This window comes from Arachis hypogaea, chromosome 7, assembly GCF_003086295.3.
Source record: "Arachis hypogaea cultivar Tifrunner chromosome 7, arahy.Tifrunner.gnm2.J5K5, whole genome shotgun sequence".
NCBI lineage: Eukaryota > Viridiplantae > Streptophyta > Magnoliopsida > Fabales > Fabaceae > Arachis > Arachis hypogaea.
Window position 1 is genome coordinate 42,362,540 of NC_092042.1, and position 18,290 is coordinate 42,380,829.

Below are 18,290 nucleotides of genomic sequence, written 5' to 3' on the forward strand. Positions count from 1 at the left end.
GTGCACCAAGTTTTTGGCGCCGTTGCCAGGGATTGTTCGAGTTTGGACAACTGACGGTTCATCTTGTTGCTCAGATTAGGTAATTTTCTTTTTGTTTTATTTTCAAAATTTTTCAAAAATCTTGCAAAAAAAATTTTTCCTTTTGTTTTCGAAAATTATTCTAAATTTTTAAGAATTAATTCTAGAGTTTCATGGTAACATGTTGAAACCTGGCTGGCTGTAAAGGCATATTCAAATTCTTTTGGATTGAGGCTTCCACTTGTCAACATAAAAGGCATGTATATGGAGTTGGATGAAGTATCAGCTGTTGAATGCCTGATTTATATCCTAAAGCTGGCTGGCTATTAAGCCATGTCCAACCCCTAGATTGGAGCTTTAGGCTAACATTGAAAGATTCTTGGAATTCTTCTTAAAATTTTTGAATTTCTTATTTTCTTTTTCCTATATGATTTTTGAAAAAAATTTTTTAGAAAATCATAAAATAAAAAAAATATTTTGTGTTTCTTGTTTGAGTTTTGTGTCATGTTTTCAGTTTGGTGTCACTTGCATGTTCATCTTTTTCTTGCATTTTTTGAAAATTCATGCATTATGTTCTTCATGATCTTCAAGTTGTTCTTGGTAAGTCTTCTTCTTTGATCTTTAAATTTTATTGTTTTGTGTCTTTTGATGTTTTTCATGTGCATTTTTGCATTCATAGTGGCTAAGCATTAAAGATTTCTAAGTTTGGTGACTTGCATGTTTTCTTTGCATAAAATTTTTTTCAAAAATATGTTCTTGATGTTCATCATGATCTTCAAAGTGTTCTTAGTGTTCATCTTGACATTCATAGTGTTCTTGCATGCATCATGTGTTTTGATTCATAATTTTCATGTTGTGAGTCATTTTTGTTGTTTTTCTCTCTCATCATTAAAAAATTCAAAAATAAAAAAATATCTTGTCCTTATTTTTCTCAAAATTTCAAAAATTTGAGTTGACTTAGTCAAAAATTTTTAAAATCTTAGCTATTTCTTATAAGTCAAGTCAAATTTTCAATTTTAAAAATCTTATCTTTTCAAAACTTTTTCAAAAATCAAATCTTTTTCATTTTTTCTTACTATTTTTCGAAAATTTTTAATTTAAATTTTATAATCTTTTTCTTATCTTTATTTCATGATTTTCAAAAACTTTACTAACAATTAATGTGGTTAGTTCAAAAATTTGAAGTTTGTTACTTTCTTGTTAAGAAAGGTTCAATCTTTAAATTCTAGAATCATATCTTTTAGTCTCTTGTTAGTCAAGTAATCAATTTTAATTTTAAAAATTAAATCTTTTTCAAAATATCTTTTCAATCATATCTTTTTCAAACATATCTTTTCAAATTATATCTTTTTCAAAAAATTGATTTCAAAATATATTTTCTAACTTCTTATCTTTTCAAAAATTGACTTTCAAATCTTTTTCAACTAACTATTTGACTTTTTGTTTGTCTCTTATCTTTTTCAAAACCACCTAACAAATTTTCTCTCTCTTTAATTTTCGAAAATACCTCCCTCTTTTTCAAAAATTCTTTTAATTAATTAATTGTTTCAAATTTTAATTTTAATTTTATTTCTTCTCTTAATTTTCGAAAATCACTAACCCTTTTTCAAAACAAATTTTCGAATTCTCTCCCCCTTAACTTCTTTTATTTATTTATTTATTTACTAACACTTCTCTTCATCTCAAGAATCTGAACCTATCTACACCCTTGTGTTTGGATTCTTACTTTTTCCTTCTTCTATTCCTTTCTTCTTCTACTAACATAAAGGATTCTCTATACTGTGGTAAAGAGGATCCCTATTACTATTTTATGTCCCCTTCTATTTCATATGAGCAGGAGCAAGGACAAGAACATTCTTGTTGAAGCAGATCCTGAACCTGAAAGGACTCTGAAGAGGAAACTAAGAGAAGCTAAATTACAACAATGCAGAGACAACCTTACAGAAATTTTCGAAAAAGAAGAGGAGATGGCAGCCAAAAATAATAATTCAAGGAGGATGCTTGGTGATTATACTACACCTACTTCCAAGTTTGATGGAAGAAGCATCTCAATCCCTACTATTGGAGCAAACAATTTTAAGCTAAAACCTCAACTAGTTGCTCTACTGCAACAGAACTACAAGTTCCATGGACTTCCATCAGAAGATCCCTACCAGTTTTTAACTAAGTTCTTACAGATCTGTGAGACTGTTAAGACTAATGGAGTAGATCCTGAAGTCTATAGGCTCATACTTTTCCCTTTTGCTGTAAGAGATAGAGCTAGAATATGGTTGGATTCACAACCTAAAGATAGCCTGGACTCATGGGATAAGCTAGTCGCGGCCTTCTTGACTAAGTTCTTTCTTCCTCAAAAGCTGAGCAAGTTTAGAGTGGATGTTCAGATCTTCAAACAAAAAGATGGTGAATCCCTCTATGAAGCTTGGGAATGATACAAGCAGATGACCAAAAGGTGTCCTTCTGACATGCTTTCTGAATGGACCATTTTGGATATATTCTATTATGGCCTATCTAAATTCTCTAAGATGTCACTGGACCATTCTGCAGGTGGATCCATTCACCTAAAGAAAACACCTGTAGAAGCTCAAAAACTCATTGACATGGTTGCAAATAACAAATTCATGTATACTTCTGAGAGGAATTCTGTGAGTAATGGGATGCCTAAAAGGAAGGGAGTTCTTGAAATTGATGCTCTGAATGCCATACTGGCTTAGAACAAAATGTTGACTCAGCAAGACAACATGATTTCTCAAAGTCTGAATGGATGGCAAAATGCATCCAACAGTACTAAAGAGGCATCTTTTGAAGAAGAAGCTTATGATCCTAAGAACCCTACAATAGCAGAGGTAAATTACATAGGTGAACTTTATGGAAACACCTATAATTCATCATGGAGAAATCATCCAAATTTCTCATGGAAGGATCAACAAAAGCCTCAACAAGGCTTTAATAATGGTGGAAGAAATAGGCTCAGGAATAGCAAGCCTTATCCATCATCTTCTCAGCAACAGACAGAGAATTCTGAGCAGAGCACCTCTAATTTAGCAAACTTAGTCTCTAATCTGTCTAAGGCCACTTTAAGTTTCATGAGTGAAACAAGGTCCTCCATCTGAAATTTAGAGGCACAAGTGGGCCAGCTGAGTAAGAAAGTCACTGAAACTCCTCCTCCTACTCTCCCAAGCAACACTAAAGAGAATCAAAAAAGAGAGTGCAAGGCCATTGACATAATCAAAATGGCCGAACCTAGAGAGGAAGGAGAGGACGTGAATCCCAATGTGGAAGACCTCATGGGACGTCTTTCAAGCAAGAAGGAGTTCCCTATTGAGGACCTAAAGGAATCTGAGGCTCATATAGAGACCATAGAGATTCCATTAAACCTCCTTCTGCCATTCATGAGCTCTGAAAACTATTCTTCCTCTGAAGAGGATGAAGATGTAACTGGAGAGCAAGTTGCTCAATATCTAGGAGCCATCATGAAGCTGAATGCCAAATTGTTTGGTAATGAAACTTGGGAAGGTTAACCTCCCTTGCTCATTAATGAACTAAATACATGGATTCAGCAAACTTTACCTCAAAAGAGACAAGATCCTGGAAAATTCTTAATACCTTGTACCATAGGCACCATGACCTTTGAGAAGGCTCTGTGTGACCTAGGGTCAGGCATAAATCTTATGCCACTCTCTGTAATTGAGAAGCTGGGGATCATTGAGGTACAGCCTGCCATATTCTCATTGCAAATGGCAGACAAGTCAGTAAGACAAGCTTATGGATTGGTAGAGGACGTGTTAGTGAAGGTTGAACATCCCTGCTGATTTCATAATCTTAGACACTAGGAAGGAGGAGGATGAATGCATCATCCTTGGAAGACCTTTCCTAGCCACAGTAGGAGCTGTGATAGATGTTAACAGAGGATAATTAGTCCTTCAATTTAATAGAGACTACCTTGTGTTTAAGACCCAAGGGTGTTCTTCTGTAACAATGGAGAGGAAGCATGAAAAGCTTCTCTCAGTACAGAGTCAAACAAAGCCCCCACAATCAAACTCTAAATTTGGTGTTGGGAAGCCACACCCAAACTCTAAGTTTGGTGTTGAATCCCCACATCCAAACTTTAAGTTTGGTATTGGGAGTCTACAACATTGACTTGATCACCTGTGAGGCTCCATGAGAGCCCACTGTCAAGCTAGTGACATTAAAGGAGCGCTTATTGGGAAGCAACCCAATTTTTATTTATCTAATTTTATTTTATTTTTATTTTATTTTTCCTTTATGTCTTATTAGGGTCATGATCATGTAGAGTTACAAAATAAATACTAAAATTAAAAACAAAATCAAAAACAGCAGAAGAAAAAGCACATCCTGGAGGAAGGGCTTACTGGCGTTTAAACGCTAGTAAGGAGCATCTGGCTGGTGTTCAACGCCAGAACAGAGCATGGATCCGGCGTTGAATGCCAGAAACAAGCAGCATCCTGGCATTTAAATGCTAGAACTACATCCTGAGGAAAGCTGGCGCTGAACGCCAGAAACAAGCATGGAACTGGCGTTCAACGCCAGAAACATGCTGCAAATGGGCGTTAAACGCCCAAAACAAGCATGAAGCTGGCGTTCAACGCCAGAAACAAGCATCAATCTGGCATTGAACTTCAGGATTGCATACAAAGGGCGTTTTACACGCCTCATTGGTGTAGGGATGCTAATCCTTGACATCTTAGGATCTGTGGACCCCACAGGATCCCCACCTACCTCAACTCACCCTCTCTCTCTCTTTTTTTCACACAATCCAATAAACACTCTTCCCCAAAACCCTTCACCAATCACCTCAATCTCTCTTCCCCATCACCTCTTCCCCACTCACATCCATCCACTCTTCCCTAGAAAACCCACCTACCTTCAAATTCAAATTCCTTTCCCACCCAAACACACCCAATATGGCCGAACCTTAACCCCTCTCCTTCTACTATATAAACCCCTCCATTCTTCTTCTTTTCACACAACACATCCCTCTCTTCTCCTCCTTGGCCGAAATACTACCCTCTCTCCCTCTCCTCCATATCTTCATCTTCTTCATCTATTCTTTCTTCTCTTACTCGAGGGCGAGCAATATTCTAAGTTTAGTATGGTAAAAGCATAGCTTTTTTGTTTTTCCATAACCATTGATGGCACCCAAGGCTAGAGAAACCTCTAGAAAAGGGAAAGGGAAGCAAAAGCTTCCACCTCCGAGTCATGGGAGATGGAGAGATTCATCTCCAAGGCCCATCAAGACCACTTCTGTGATGTTGTGCCCAAGAAAAAGGTGATCCCTGAGGTCCCTTTCAAGCTCAAGAAAAATGAGTATCCGGAGATCCGACATGAGATCCAAAGAAGAGGTTGGGAAGTTCTGACCAACCCCATTCGACAAGTCAGAATCTTAATGGTTCAAGAGTTCTATGCCAATGCATGGATCACTAGGAACCATGATCAAAGTGTGAACCCGAATCCAAAGAACTATCTTACGATGGTTTGGGGGAAATACTTAGATTTTATTCCAAAAAATGTGAGGTTGGCATTCAACTTGCCCATGATGCAAGGAGATGAACGCCCCTACACTAGAAGGGTCAACTTTGATCAAAGGTTGGACCAAGTCCTTATGGACATATGTGTGGAAGAAGCTCAATGGAAAAGAGACTCCAAAGGCAAGCCGGTTCAATTAAGAAGACTGGACCTCAAGCCTGTGGCTAGAAGATGGTTGGAGTTCATCCAACGCTCCATCATCCCCACTAGCAACCGATCCGAAGTTACTGTGGATCGGGCTATCATGATTCATAGCATCATGAATGGAGAGGAAGTAGAAGTTCATGAAGTCATCTCCCTTGAATTCTACAAAATAGCCGAAAAGCCCTCCACCATGGCAAGGCTAGCTTTTCCTCATCTTATTTGCCATCTATGTTACTCATCTGGAGTTATCATAGAAGGAGACATCCCTATTGAGGAGGATAAGCCAATCACTAAGAAAAGGATGGAGCAAACAAGAGAGCCCACTCATGGATCCCAAGAGACGCATGAGGAAGCTCATCACCAAGAAATCCCAGAGATGCCTCAAGGGATGTACTTTCCTCCCAACAATTATTGGGAACAACTCAATACTTCTCTAGAAGACTTGAGTTACAATATGGATCAATTAAGAGTGGAACATCAAGAGCACTCCATCATTCTCCATGAAATTAGAGAAGATCAAAGAGCAATGAGGGAGGAGCAACAAAGGCAAGGAAGAGACATAAAAGAGCTCAAGGACATCATTGGTTCTTCAAGAAAAAAGCGCCACCATCACTGAGGTGGACTCATTCCTTGTTCTTATTTCTCTGTTTTTCAGTTTTTTATGCTTAATGTTTATTTATGTTTGTGTCTTTCCTACATGATCATTGGTATTTAGTAACTATGTCTTAAGGATATAAATAAATCCATAAATCCTTCATCTCTCTTAAATGAAAAATGTTTTAATACAAAAAGAACAAGAAGTACATGAGTTTTGAATTTATCATTGAATTTAGTTTAATTATATTGATGTGGTGACAATACTTTTTGTTTACTGAATGAATGCTTGAAAAGTGCATATTTTTTATATTGTTGTTTATGAATGTTAAAATTGTTGGCTCTTGAAAGAATTATGAACAAAGAGAAATGTTACTGATGATCTGAAAGCCAATATCCCTTTAAACCAAAAGGCAAGGGTAAAAAGGATCCAAGGCTTTGAGCATCAATGGATAGGAGGGCCCAAGGAAATAAATCCAGGCCTAAGCGGCTAAATCAAGCTGTTCCTAACCATGTGCTTGTGGCATGCAGGTCCAAGTGAAAAGCTTGAGACTAAGTGGTTAAAGTCATTATCTAAAGCAAAAAGAGTGTGCTTAAGAGCTCTGGACACCTCTAATTGGGGACTTTAACAAAGCTGAGTCACAATCTGAAAAGGTTCACCCAGTTATGTGTCTGTGGCATTTATGTATCCGGTGGTAATACTGGGAAAAAAAGTGCTTAGGGCCATGGCCAAGACTCACAAAAGTAGCTCTGTTCAAGAATCAACAAACTTTACTAAGAGAATCAATACTATCTGAAATTCTAAGTTCCTAGAGATGCCAATCATTCTAAACTTCAAAGGAAAAAGTGAGATGCCAAAACTGTTCAGAAGCAAAAAGCTACAAGTCCCGCTCATCTAATTAGAACTAATATTCATTGATATTTTGGGATTTATAGTATAATCTCTTCTTTTTATCCTAATTGACTTTCAATTGCTTGGGGACAAGCAACAATTTAAGTTTGGTGTTGTGTTGAGCAGATAATTTATACGCTTTTTGGCATTGTTTTTAGATAGTTTTTAGTAGGATCCAGCTACTTTTAGGGATGTTTTCATTAGTTTTTATGCTAAATTCACATTTCTGGACTTTACTATGAGTTTATGTGTTTTTCTATAATTTCAGGTAATTTCTGGCTGAAATTGAGAGACCTGAGCAAAACTCTGATAAAAGGCTGACAATGGACTGCTGTTGTTGTTGGATTCTGACCTCCCTGCACTCGAAATGGATTTTCTGGAGCTACAAAACTCCAAATGGCGCGCTCTCAATGGCGTTGAAAAGTAGACATCCAGATCTTTCCAGCAATATATAATAGTTCATACTTTATTCGAGATTAGATGACGTAAATTGGCGCTCAACGCCAGTTCCATGCTGCATTCTGGAGTCAAACTCCAGAAACACGTCACGAACCAGAGTTGAACGCCAAAAACACGTTACAACTTGGCGTTCAACTCCAAAAGAAGCCTCCGCACATGTAAAGATCAAGCTCAGCCCATGCACACACCATGTGGGCCCCGGAAGTGGATTTTTGCATCAATTACTTACTTCTGTAAATCCTAGTAGCTAGTCTAGTATAAATAGGACATTTTACTATTGTATTAGACGTCTTTTGACAGTATAGTCTTTTGACCACATATCTGGATTTAATTATGATCCTTTGATCATGTTCAGGGGGGCTGGCCATTCGGCCATGCCTGAACCATCACTTATGTATTTTCAATGATGGAGTTTCTATACACCATAGATTAAGGGTGTGGAGCTCTGCTGTACCTCGAGTTTGAATGCAATTACTACTATTTTCTATTCAATTCAGTTTATTCCTATTCTAAGATATTCGTTGCACTTCAACATGATGAATGTGATGATCCGTGACACTCATCATCATTCTCACCTATGAACGCATGACTGACAACCACTTCTGTTCTACATTAGACCGAACGCATATCTCTTAGACTGCTTAATCAGAATCTTCGTGGTATAAGCTAGAATTGATGGCGGCATTCATGAGAATCCAGAAAGTCTAAACCTTGTATGTAGTATTCCGAGTAGGATTCAAGGATTGAATGACTATGACAAACTTCAAACTCGCGATTGTTGGGAGTGATGACAAATTCAAACGAATCAATGGATTCTATTCCGACAGGATCGAGAACCGACAGATGATTAGCCGTGCTATGACAGAGCATTTGGACCATTTTTACTGAGAGGATGGGATGTAGCCATTGACAACGGTGATGCCCTACATACAGCTTGCCATGGAAAGGAGTAAGTAGGATTGGATGAAGGCAGTAGGAAAGTAGAGATACAGAAGGAGCACAGCATCTTCACACGCCTATCTGAAATTCCCACCAATGATCTACATAAGTATCTTTATCTTTATTTTATGTTTTATTTATTATTATTTTTGAAAACCAATATAACTATTTGAATCAGCCTAACTAAGATCTACAAGATGACCATAGCTTGCTTCATACCAACAATCTCTGTGGGATCGACCCTTACTCACGTAAGGTTTATTACTTGGACGACCCAGTGCACTTGCTGGTTAGTTGTGCGGAGTTGTGAAGAAAGTGCTGAGTTATAAACACGTATACCAAGTTGAATGCCATTATTAGAGATCACAATTTCGTGCACCAGGTAACGTAAACAAGATAGAGCAAGCTAACAAGTTTATATACTAAGAGTTCCAAAACACATGTAACAAAACTCAAGACTCGCTTCACGAAGATAAACCGGCCTGAGCGAATAAGTGTATATACATATATATATATATATATATATATATATATATATATATATATATATATATATATATATATATATATATATATATATATATTAGAGAACTCGAAATACACCCAAAATACAGAGTTACAAAACCTATTTCTCCAAAATGACCTCTAAGAGGAGTTAATACAGCATATATATAATAAGTGGAGATAATAAGTACCTAAATAGGTACAGATAACCAAAATAAAGCCCAAAAGATAAAGATCTTCGCCTAAATCAGAGGCTTCCAGCATGCCTCAGCGAGGAGCCTCAAATCTTGCATCTAAAAATCACAAAATCTGCATAGGTGAGAACCAGAGGTTCTCAGCATGGTAACAGTGCCCACACATCTAACATTTAATGTCCTGGAAAAGCCGAAGGCAATCCTAGAACTTCCAACATATAATTAAAGCTTAAAAACATGACTAAACCATAAAGAAAAAATAGGCAACTAGCTAAGGGTCTTCAAAGCTATCTAAAACTCCCATTTCCAACTCTGAACCTCCCAACCACTAGCGGAACAAAATGCAACAAACACAATTATTACAAACAGAGAAATCACAAATAGGATTCAAATATAGCAGATAATCAAGTAGCATTTAGTTATGAAATCACTTAGGTAATTCAAACAAGACATGTAGATGCATATGATGCATGCCTATCCTAGTGGCTGATGAGTCTCATCTGTCGGTTATAAAGCCAACCCGACAAGTCATGGTAGCTAACCATTGGACCGTCCCTCTGTCACGCATCCCCAACTCGAGTAATTCTCAATCATAAACATAATCACACAACACCCACACTGGTGTTTATCCACAGGGGCGAGCTCATCCGGAACTTTCATAATGTCCAGCCACACTTAGGACATAGGGTCAGCAGTATATCGAGTCTCAACCTGGAGCACATGTTGGCTAGCCACTGCTTTTACCCAGGAAAACTCATATCTTAGATAGTCATTTAATATTCATTCATCAACATTCCATAATCATTCCTCATGACAATATCATCATTTGTACATCACATAATTGCACTTTTTATACATCACTCATCATAACCCGGGGCAAGTGGGGCGAAACCACAACCCTTGCGTCCACCAGGGAGCCTTTATACTAACCAACCTGGAGCAAGTGGGGGTGAAACCACAACTCTTGCGTCTACCCAAGAGGTACACTCTCATATATCAAAGAGAAACTAAGGAGGGGATCCTAACCTCCTACCATCTCGCTGGAAGCGATTTTATAATAACAGGAGGAACAAGGAAGGGGATCCTAACCTTCCATTATCTCTCTAGGGTCGCACTTTTGAGAAAGAGGACTCGAGATAAAACAACCATTCAAATTCATATTATCATTATCAGCCATAAATTAATATTTCTCAAAGCCATCTGGCTCATAACATAATCAATAACCAGTCATAAATTATTATCAAATACAGCCCTTCGACTCACGACATACACCGCACTTCCATCATCACCTTCAGCAACTCGTACAATCATCACTAATCATAATTTATCATTAAATCTCCCCTTACTTCACCCTCAAGCTACCCCCTTTCCTAGCTTCTTCTCATTACTAGGTATACTATAAGGATTTAGGACTAAAAGGATTTAAATGGAGGCTTAGAATTTTGAAATTCGGCATTAAAAACACAAAAAATCAACTTGCTGAAAACGTGGTCATGCGTGCGTGTAACACTCTGACTATCAAAGCTTATGCTTCTGGCGGCGCGACTTTGATAGCTCTGGTGTTACGAAGACTCTGATAGTATTTAATACTAAAATATGAGCTTGTTTAAAACTTTAAACCGTATGACCGCTCCAAAATACTTTTTGTTAGGCAACATACATCCATACATACTACAACTTACAAAACTCAATATATATATATATATATATATATATATATTAATAATTTTACATGTATTAACTAATACAATTCCTATCCCTCTTACAGAATGTATAAAGATAAATGCAAGGGAACAATGAATAATAACTAAAACAATACAAAACATCATGACAACATCAACAACTAGTTAAACTCTTTGTGACTTCTGCGCCCATATCCTGAAAAAGGGAAATTTGTAGGAGGGTGAGAACATCGTCCTCGAAAGGGTTCTCAGTAGAAGATTTTTGAGAATTACTATAATAGGATACGTGAAGATAAAACCATTACAGTGATTAATAATCGCCTTATGTATCTTTTCAAAAGTAAAGGTTTACTATTAAAAATATGAAATCTTTTCTAAAAGAGGAAATTGTTTATTTCTTAAAAATTAAAAAGCCTTTCAAAAGGTTTTTCCTAACCGCATGAATGACCGACCTACTTCAAGCATATGTTCATTAATTCTATGCTAAACCAGTTTAGTTTTTCATACTTTTCTAAACCAGAAACATCAACCAAACATGGCCTTCGGCCTACCTCATGACCAACTACGGCCCTAGGCCCAAACAATCCAAACAACAACCAATCACCACAGTCCAACAAAGTTTCAGCCGTAAACACAAATAGGAAAGTTTAAGCACAAACAAACAATTACTTCAAGTAGAGCAAATAGCAATTAAACCTAATTAATCACATAGGCAAACGAAGTACAATATGCAAACCCAAATAATGTCACATAGATGCATATGATGAATGCCTATCCTAGTGGATGATGAGTCTCATCTGTCAGTTATAAAGCCAACCCGACAAGTCCTGGTAGCTAACTATTGGACTGTCCCTCTGTCATGGATGAGCGGATATTTTATACGCTTTTTGGGGGTGTTTTAATATAGTTTTTAGTAGGATCTAGCCACTTTTTAGTATATTTTTATTAGTTTTTATGCAAAAATCACATTTCTGGACTTTACTACGAGTTTGTGTATTTTTCTGTGATTTCAGGTATTTTCTGGCTGAAATTGAGGGACCTGAGCAAAAATCTGATTCAGAGGCTGATAAAGGACTGCTGATGCTGTTGGATTCTGACCTCCCTGCACTCCAAGTGGAATTTTTGGAGCTACAGAAATCTAAATGGCACGGTCTCTATTGCGTTGGAAATTAGACATTCACGGCGTTCCAGAAATATATAATAGTCCATACTTTGCCCAAGTTTAGACGACGCAAACTGGCGTTTAATGCCAGCTTTCTGCCTATTCTGGCATCAAACGCCAGAAACAAGTTACAAACCAGAGTTAAACGCCAAAAACAAGTTACAAACTGGCGTTTGACTCCAGGAATAGCCTATGCACGTGAAAATTTCAATGCTCAGCCCCAGCACACACCAAGTGGGCCCCAGGAGTGGATTTCTGCACTATCTATCTTAGTTTACTCATTTTCTGTAAACCTAGGTTACTAGTTGAGTATAAAAACTACTTTTAGATATTTATTTTATACCCCATGATACTTTTTCATCTGAAATTGTACCTTTGATGGCATGAGTCTCTAAACCCCATGGTTGGGGATGAGGAGCTCTATAGCGTCTCAATGAATTAATGCAAGTATTTCTGTTTTCTATTCAATCTCGCTTGTTTCTATTCTCAGATATTCGTTTACACTTCAATATGATGAATGTGATAATCCGTGACAATCATCACCATTCTCAACCTATGAACGAGTGCCTGACAACCACTTCCGTTCTACCTTAGATTGAATGTATATCTCTTGGGTTTCTAGTTCACGAGTTTGACTACCTCTCCTGAAAACAGAGTGTTCAATCCGTGAGTCAAGAGTCTTCGTGGTATAAGCTAGAACCAATGGGCAGCATTCTTGAGATCCAGAAAGTCTAAACCTTGTCTATGGTATTTCGAGTAGGATCTGGGAGGGGATGTCTGTAACGAGCTTCAAACTCATGAACGTTGGGCGTAGTGACAGACACAAAAGGATCACTGGATCCTATTCCAACATTAGTGAGAACTAACAGATGATTAGCCATGTACATGGACCCTTTTCACTGAAAGAACGCTTGGTAGCCATTGACAACAGTGATCCACCAACATACAGCTTGCCATGGAAGGAGACCTGCGTGCGTGACAGTAGGAAAGCAGAAATTCAAGGGATAGAGCATCTCCAGAACTCCAACTCATTCTCTATTACTGCATAACAAGTAATTATTTAATGTTCTTTTATTTTTCGCAATTAAAACTAAGAAACCTATTGATATCCTGACTAAGAATAATAAGATAACCATAGCTTGCTTCAAGCCGGCAATCTCCGTGGGATCGACCCTTACTCACATAAAGTATTACTTGGATGACCCAGTGCACTTTCTGGTTAGTTGTGTGGAATTACATAGTGTGAGTGTAATTTTCGTGCACCAAGTTTTTGGCGCTGTTGCCGGGAATTGTTCGAGTTTGAACAACTGGTGGTTTATTTTGTTACTTAGATTAGGAAAAAAAAATTATCTTTTGGTTTAGAGTCAGTAGGATTGCATCTTTTATTATTCCTTTTAAAAAATTTTCTTCAAAAATATTATTTTTCTTTATTAATTGTCAGTTTCTCATTGAGTCTAGTTGCATGTTTTAAGTTTGGTGTCCTTTGTGTTTTTATCATCTAAAAAAATAGTTTTTATCTGTTCAATCCTTGCATTTGTTGAAGGTGTCTATTTTCTTGGGAATAGTTGCGCCTTTGAGTCTCCCTTTCTAAAATCTTTTTAAAAATAATTTTTCTTTGATTAAATCTTGTGCCAAATTTTAAGTTTGGTGTTCTCCTATTAATTTTTTTTAGTTTTCAAAAATTTTATTTTGGTTTTCTAAAAATTTTAAGTTTGGCATTCTTTCTTTTTGTTCTTATTGTTCTTGTGAGTTTTCAAAGTGTTCTTGAGTCTTCTTTGTGTCTTGATCTTCAAATTTTTAAGTTTGGTGTGCCTTGGTGTTTTCCCTCCAAAATTTTCGAAAACAAGGAGCATTGGATCTAAAAATTTTAAGTCTTGTGTCTTTTGTGTGTTTTTCTCTTTCATAATAAAATTCAAAAATAAAAAAATATCTTTTCCTTTAATTTCTCATAATTTTCGAATCCCTTGGGTTGACTTGGTCAAAATTTTTCAAATCATATCCTTTTAAGATTTTTAAAAATCATATCTTTTTCAAAAACATCCTAACCACTTTCTCTCTCCTCACTTTTTCGAAAATCCTCATAAAATATTTTCAAATATTTTTTTATTTAATTTAGTATATTTTATTTTATTTTATTTTTCGAAAAAAATTTAAATATAATAAAATAAATCCACATCATCTCCCTTTCTCCATCATGGACCTAAGTGGAAATGAATAGTCCAGAAGGACTCTGGGGTCATATGCTCACCCCACTACTGCTTCATACGGGAGTTGTATCTGTATACCCTCCATCGGAGTCAGTAGTTTAGAGTTGAATCCTCAGCTCATTATCATGGTGTAGCAAAATTGCCAGCATTCCGGTCTTCCACAAGAAGAACCTACTGAGTTTCTAGCACAATTCTTACAAATTGCTGACATAGTACATGATAAGAAAGTAGATTAGGATGTCTACAGATTATTACTGTTTCCATTTGCTGTAAAAGACCAAGCTAAGAGGTGGTTAAATAACCAACCTAAAGCTAGCATAAGAACATGGAAACAGTTGTCAGACAAATTTCTGAATCAATATTTCCCTCCTAAGAGGATGACACAGCTCAGGCTGGACATCCAAGGCTTTAAACAAGAGGATAATGAATCCCTTTACAATGCCTGGGAGAGGTACAGAGAGATGATAAGGAAATGCCCCTCTGAAAAGTTTTTAGAATGGATGCAGTTAGACATCTTCTACTACGGGCTTACAGCAAAAGCTCAGATATCTCTAGACCACTCAGTTGGTGGATCTATACATATGAGAAAAACAATTGAAGAGGCTCAAGAGCTCATTGATACAGTTGCTAGAAATCAGCATCTGTACTTAAGCAGTGAGTCCTCTATAAAAGAAGAGGCTAATGTAGTGTCCACTGAACTTAGTCCTCTAGAACAAGTTGCTGAAATCATTCAGCATTTATGTTACCTGACAGAACAGTTGGCAGAATTTAAAGAGATGTTACAAGACACTAAGGATGCTAACAGGAACATCGAAGCACAACTTGACCAGACAAGACAGCAGTTATCAAAAAGATAATAGAAGAGTGCTAAGCAGTTCAATTAAGGAGTGGAAAAACATTGAATACCTCAGCTCAAAGCAGTAGAAAGCCAAGAAAAGAACAAATAATAGAGGATGAGCAGACTGCTACCCAAAATCTTTCTGAGGACAGTAAGAGCCCAGAGAGGAATGATTATGGCGTTCAAACGCCAGAAATAGGTGAAAAACTGGCGTTAAACGCCCAGTGGACGCCCAGTTCTGGCGTTTAAACGCCAGGAAAGGGAGAAAAGTGGTGTTAAACGCCCAACCCATGTTCAGTTATGGCGTTCAAACACCAGAAAAGGGAGGGAATCTGGCGTTAAATGCCAATCCAGGCCCCAATCCTGGCGTTCAAATGCCTATGAGGGGTCAGACACTTGCAAGTGCTGATAATAACCCCCTCAAGAAGGCTTCTCAACCTATCTCTATAGGAAATAAACCTGCAGTAACCAAGGTTGAAGAATACAAAGCCAAAATACCTTATCCTCAGAAACTCCGCCAAGCGGAACAGGATAAACAATTTGCCCGCTTTGCAGACTATCTTAGGACTCTTGAAATCAAGATTTTGTTTGCAGAGGCACTTGAACAAATACCCTCTTATGCTAAGTTCATGAAAGAGATCTTAAGTCATAAGAAGGATTAGAGAGAAACTGAAAAAAATTTTCTCACTGAAGAATGCAGTACACTCATTTTAAAGAGCTCACCAGAGAAGCTTAAGGATCCTGGAAGCTTTATGATACCATGCACATTAGAGGGAACCTATACCAAGACAGCTCTATGTGATCTTAGGGTAAGTATCAATCTAATCCCTGCATCCACTATCAGAAAGCTTGGCTTGACTGAAGAGGTCAAACCAACCAGGATATGTCTTCAACTTGTTGATGGCTCCATTAAATACCCATTAGACGTGATTGAAGATATGATTGTCACAGTTGGGCCCTTCGCCTTTCCCACTAATTTTGTAGTTCTGGAAATGGAGGAGCACAAGAGTGCAACTCTCATTCTAGGAAGACCTTTCCTAGCAACTAGACGAACACTCATTGACGTCCAAAAAGGGGAAGTAACCCTGTGAGTCAATGAGGATGAGTTTAGGCTGAATGCTATTGAAGCAATGAAGCACCCAGACACATCAAAAGACTGCATGCGTGTTGATATTATTGACTCCCTGGTACAGGAGATCAGTGTGGCTGAGAGTCTCGAATCAGAGCTAGAGGATATATTTAAAGATGTTCAGCCTGATCTGGAGGAACCAGAGGAAATAAAAAAACCTTTGAAAATTCCTCAAGAAGAGGAGAAACCTCCTAAACCCAAGCTCAAACCACTACCACCATCCCTAAAATATACATTTCTGAGAGAAGGTGAAACTTTTCCTGTAATCATAAGCTCTACCCTAGAGCCACAGGAAGATAAAGCACTAATTTAGGTGCTAAGGACACACAAGACAGCTCTTGGGTGGTCCATTAGTGATCTCAAGGGCATTAGCCCAGCCAGATGCATGCATAAGATCCTACTGGAGGATAATGCCAAACCAGTGGTTCAACCATAAAGGCGGCTGAATCCAGCCATGAAGGAGGTGGTGTAGAAAGAGGTTACTAAATTACTAGAGGCTGGGATTATTTATCCCATTTCTGATAGCCCCTGGGTGAGCCCTGTCTAAGTTGTACCCAAAAAGGGAGGCATGACAGTGGTTCATAATGAAAAAAATGAACTGGTTCCTACAAGAATAATTACAGGGTGGCGTATGTGTATTGACTACAGAAGACTCAATACAGCCACCAGAAAGGATCATTTTCCTCTACCCTTCATAGACCAAATGCTAGAAAGGCTAGCAGGTCATGACTATTACTACTTTCTGGATGGCTACTCAGGCTATAACCAGATTGCAGTAGATCCCCTGGATCAAGAAAAAACAGCATTCACATGTCCATCTGGAGTATTTGCCTACAAAAAGATGCCATTTGGTCTGTGTAATACACCAGCAACCTTTCAGAGATGCATGCTCTCTATTTTCTCTGATATGGTGGAAAAATTTCTAGAAGTCTTCATGGACGACTTCTCAGTATTTGGAGACTCATTCAGCTCCTGTCTTGACCATCTAGCACTTATTCTAAAAAGGTGCCAAGACACCAACTTGGTTTTAAATTGGGAGAAATCTCACTTTATGGTGACTGAAGGAATTGTCCTTGGGCACAAAATTTTGAACAAAGGCATAGAGGTGGATCAAGCTAAGGTAGAGGTAATCAAAAAATTACCACCAGCCACCAATGTTAAGGCAATCAAAAGTTTTCTGGGATATGCAGGATTCTATAGGAGGTTTATAAAGGATATTTCAAAAATCGCAAAACCTATGAGTAACCTGCTAGCTGCTGATACACCATTTGTCTTTGACACAGAGTGTTTGCAGGCTTTTGAGACTCTGAAGGCTAAGCTAGTCACAACGCCTGTCATTTCTGTACCGGACTGGACATTACCTTTTGAACTAATATGTGATGCCAGTGACCAGGCTATTGGTGCAGTATTGGGACAGAGGCATGACAAGCTTCTTCACATCATTTATTACGCTATCCGTGTTCTAAATAACGCGCAAAAAAATTACATGACCACAGAAAAGGAATTGCTTGCAGTGGTTTATGCCATTGACAAGTTCAGATCCTATTTGGTAGGATCAAAAGTGATTTTGTACACTGATCATGCTGCTCTTAAATATCTACTTACAAAGTAGGATTCAAAATCCAGGCTCATAAGATGGGTGTTGCTTCTGCAAGAGTTTGATATAGAAATAAGAGATAGAAAAGGGATAGAGAATCAAGTAGCAGATCACCTGTCCCAGATAGAACCAGTAGAAGGATGTCTCTACCCCTCACTGAGATCTCTGAAACCTTTTCGGATGAGCAAATCTTTGCCATTCATGAGGTGCCATGGTTTGCAGACATCGCAAACTATAAAGCTGCAAGGTTCATTCCCAAGGAGTTCAGTAGGCAGCGAAAGAAAAAACAGCTTTCTGATGCAAAGTACTACTTGTGGGATGAACCATATCTCTTCAAGAGATGAACATACGGACTAATCCATAGGTGCGTGCCTAGAGAAGAGGCGC

At 37.8% G+C, this 18,290-nt stretch overlaps 1 non-coding gene across 1 annotated transcript; it reads right to left on the bottom strand.

Moving 5' to 3' along the window:
- Positions 1 to 2,378: 2,378 nt before the first annotated feature.
- Positions 2,379 to 2,482, bottom strand: LOC112704516 (small nucleolar RNA R71). The gene has a single exon (XR_003155138.1). It is a non-coding gene; the product is annotated as a small nucleolar RNA R71 (small nucleolar RNA).
- Between the last annotated feature and the right edge of the window lie 15,808 nt (positions 2,483 to 18,290).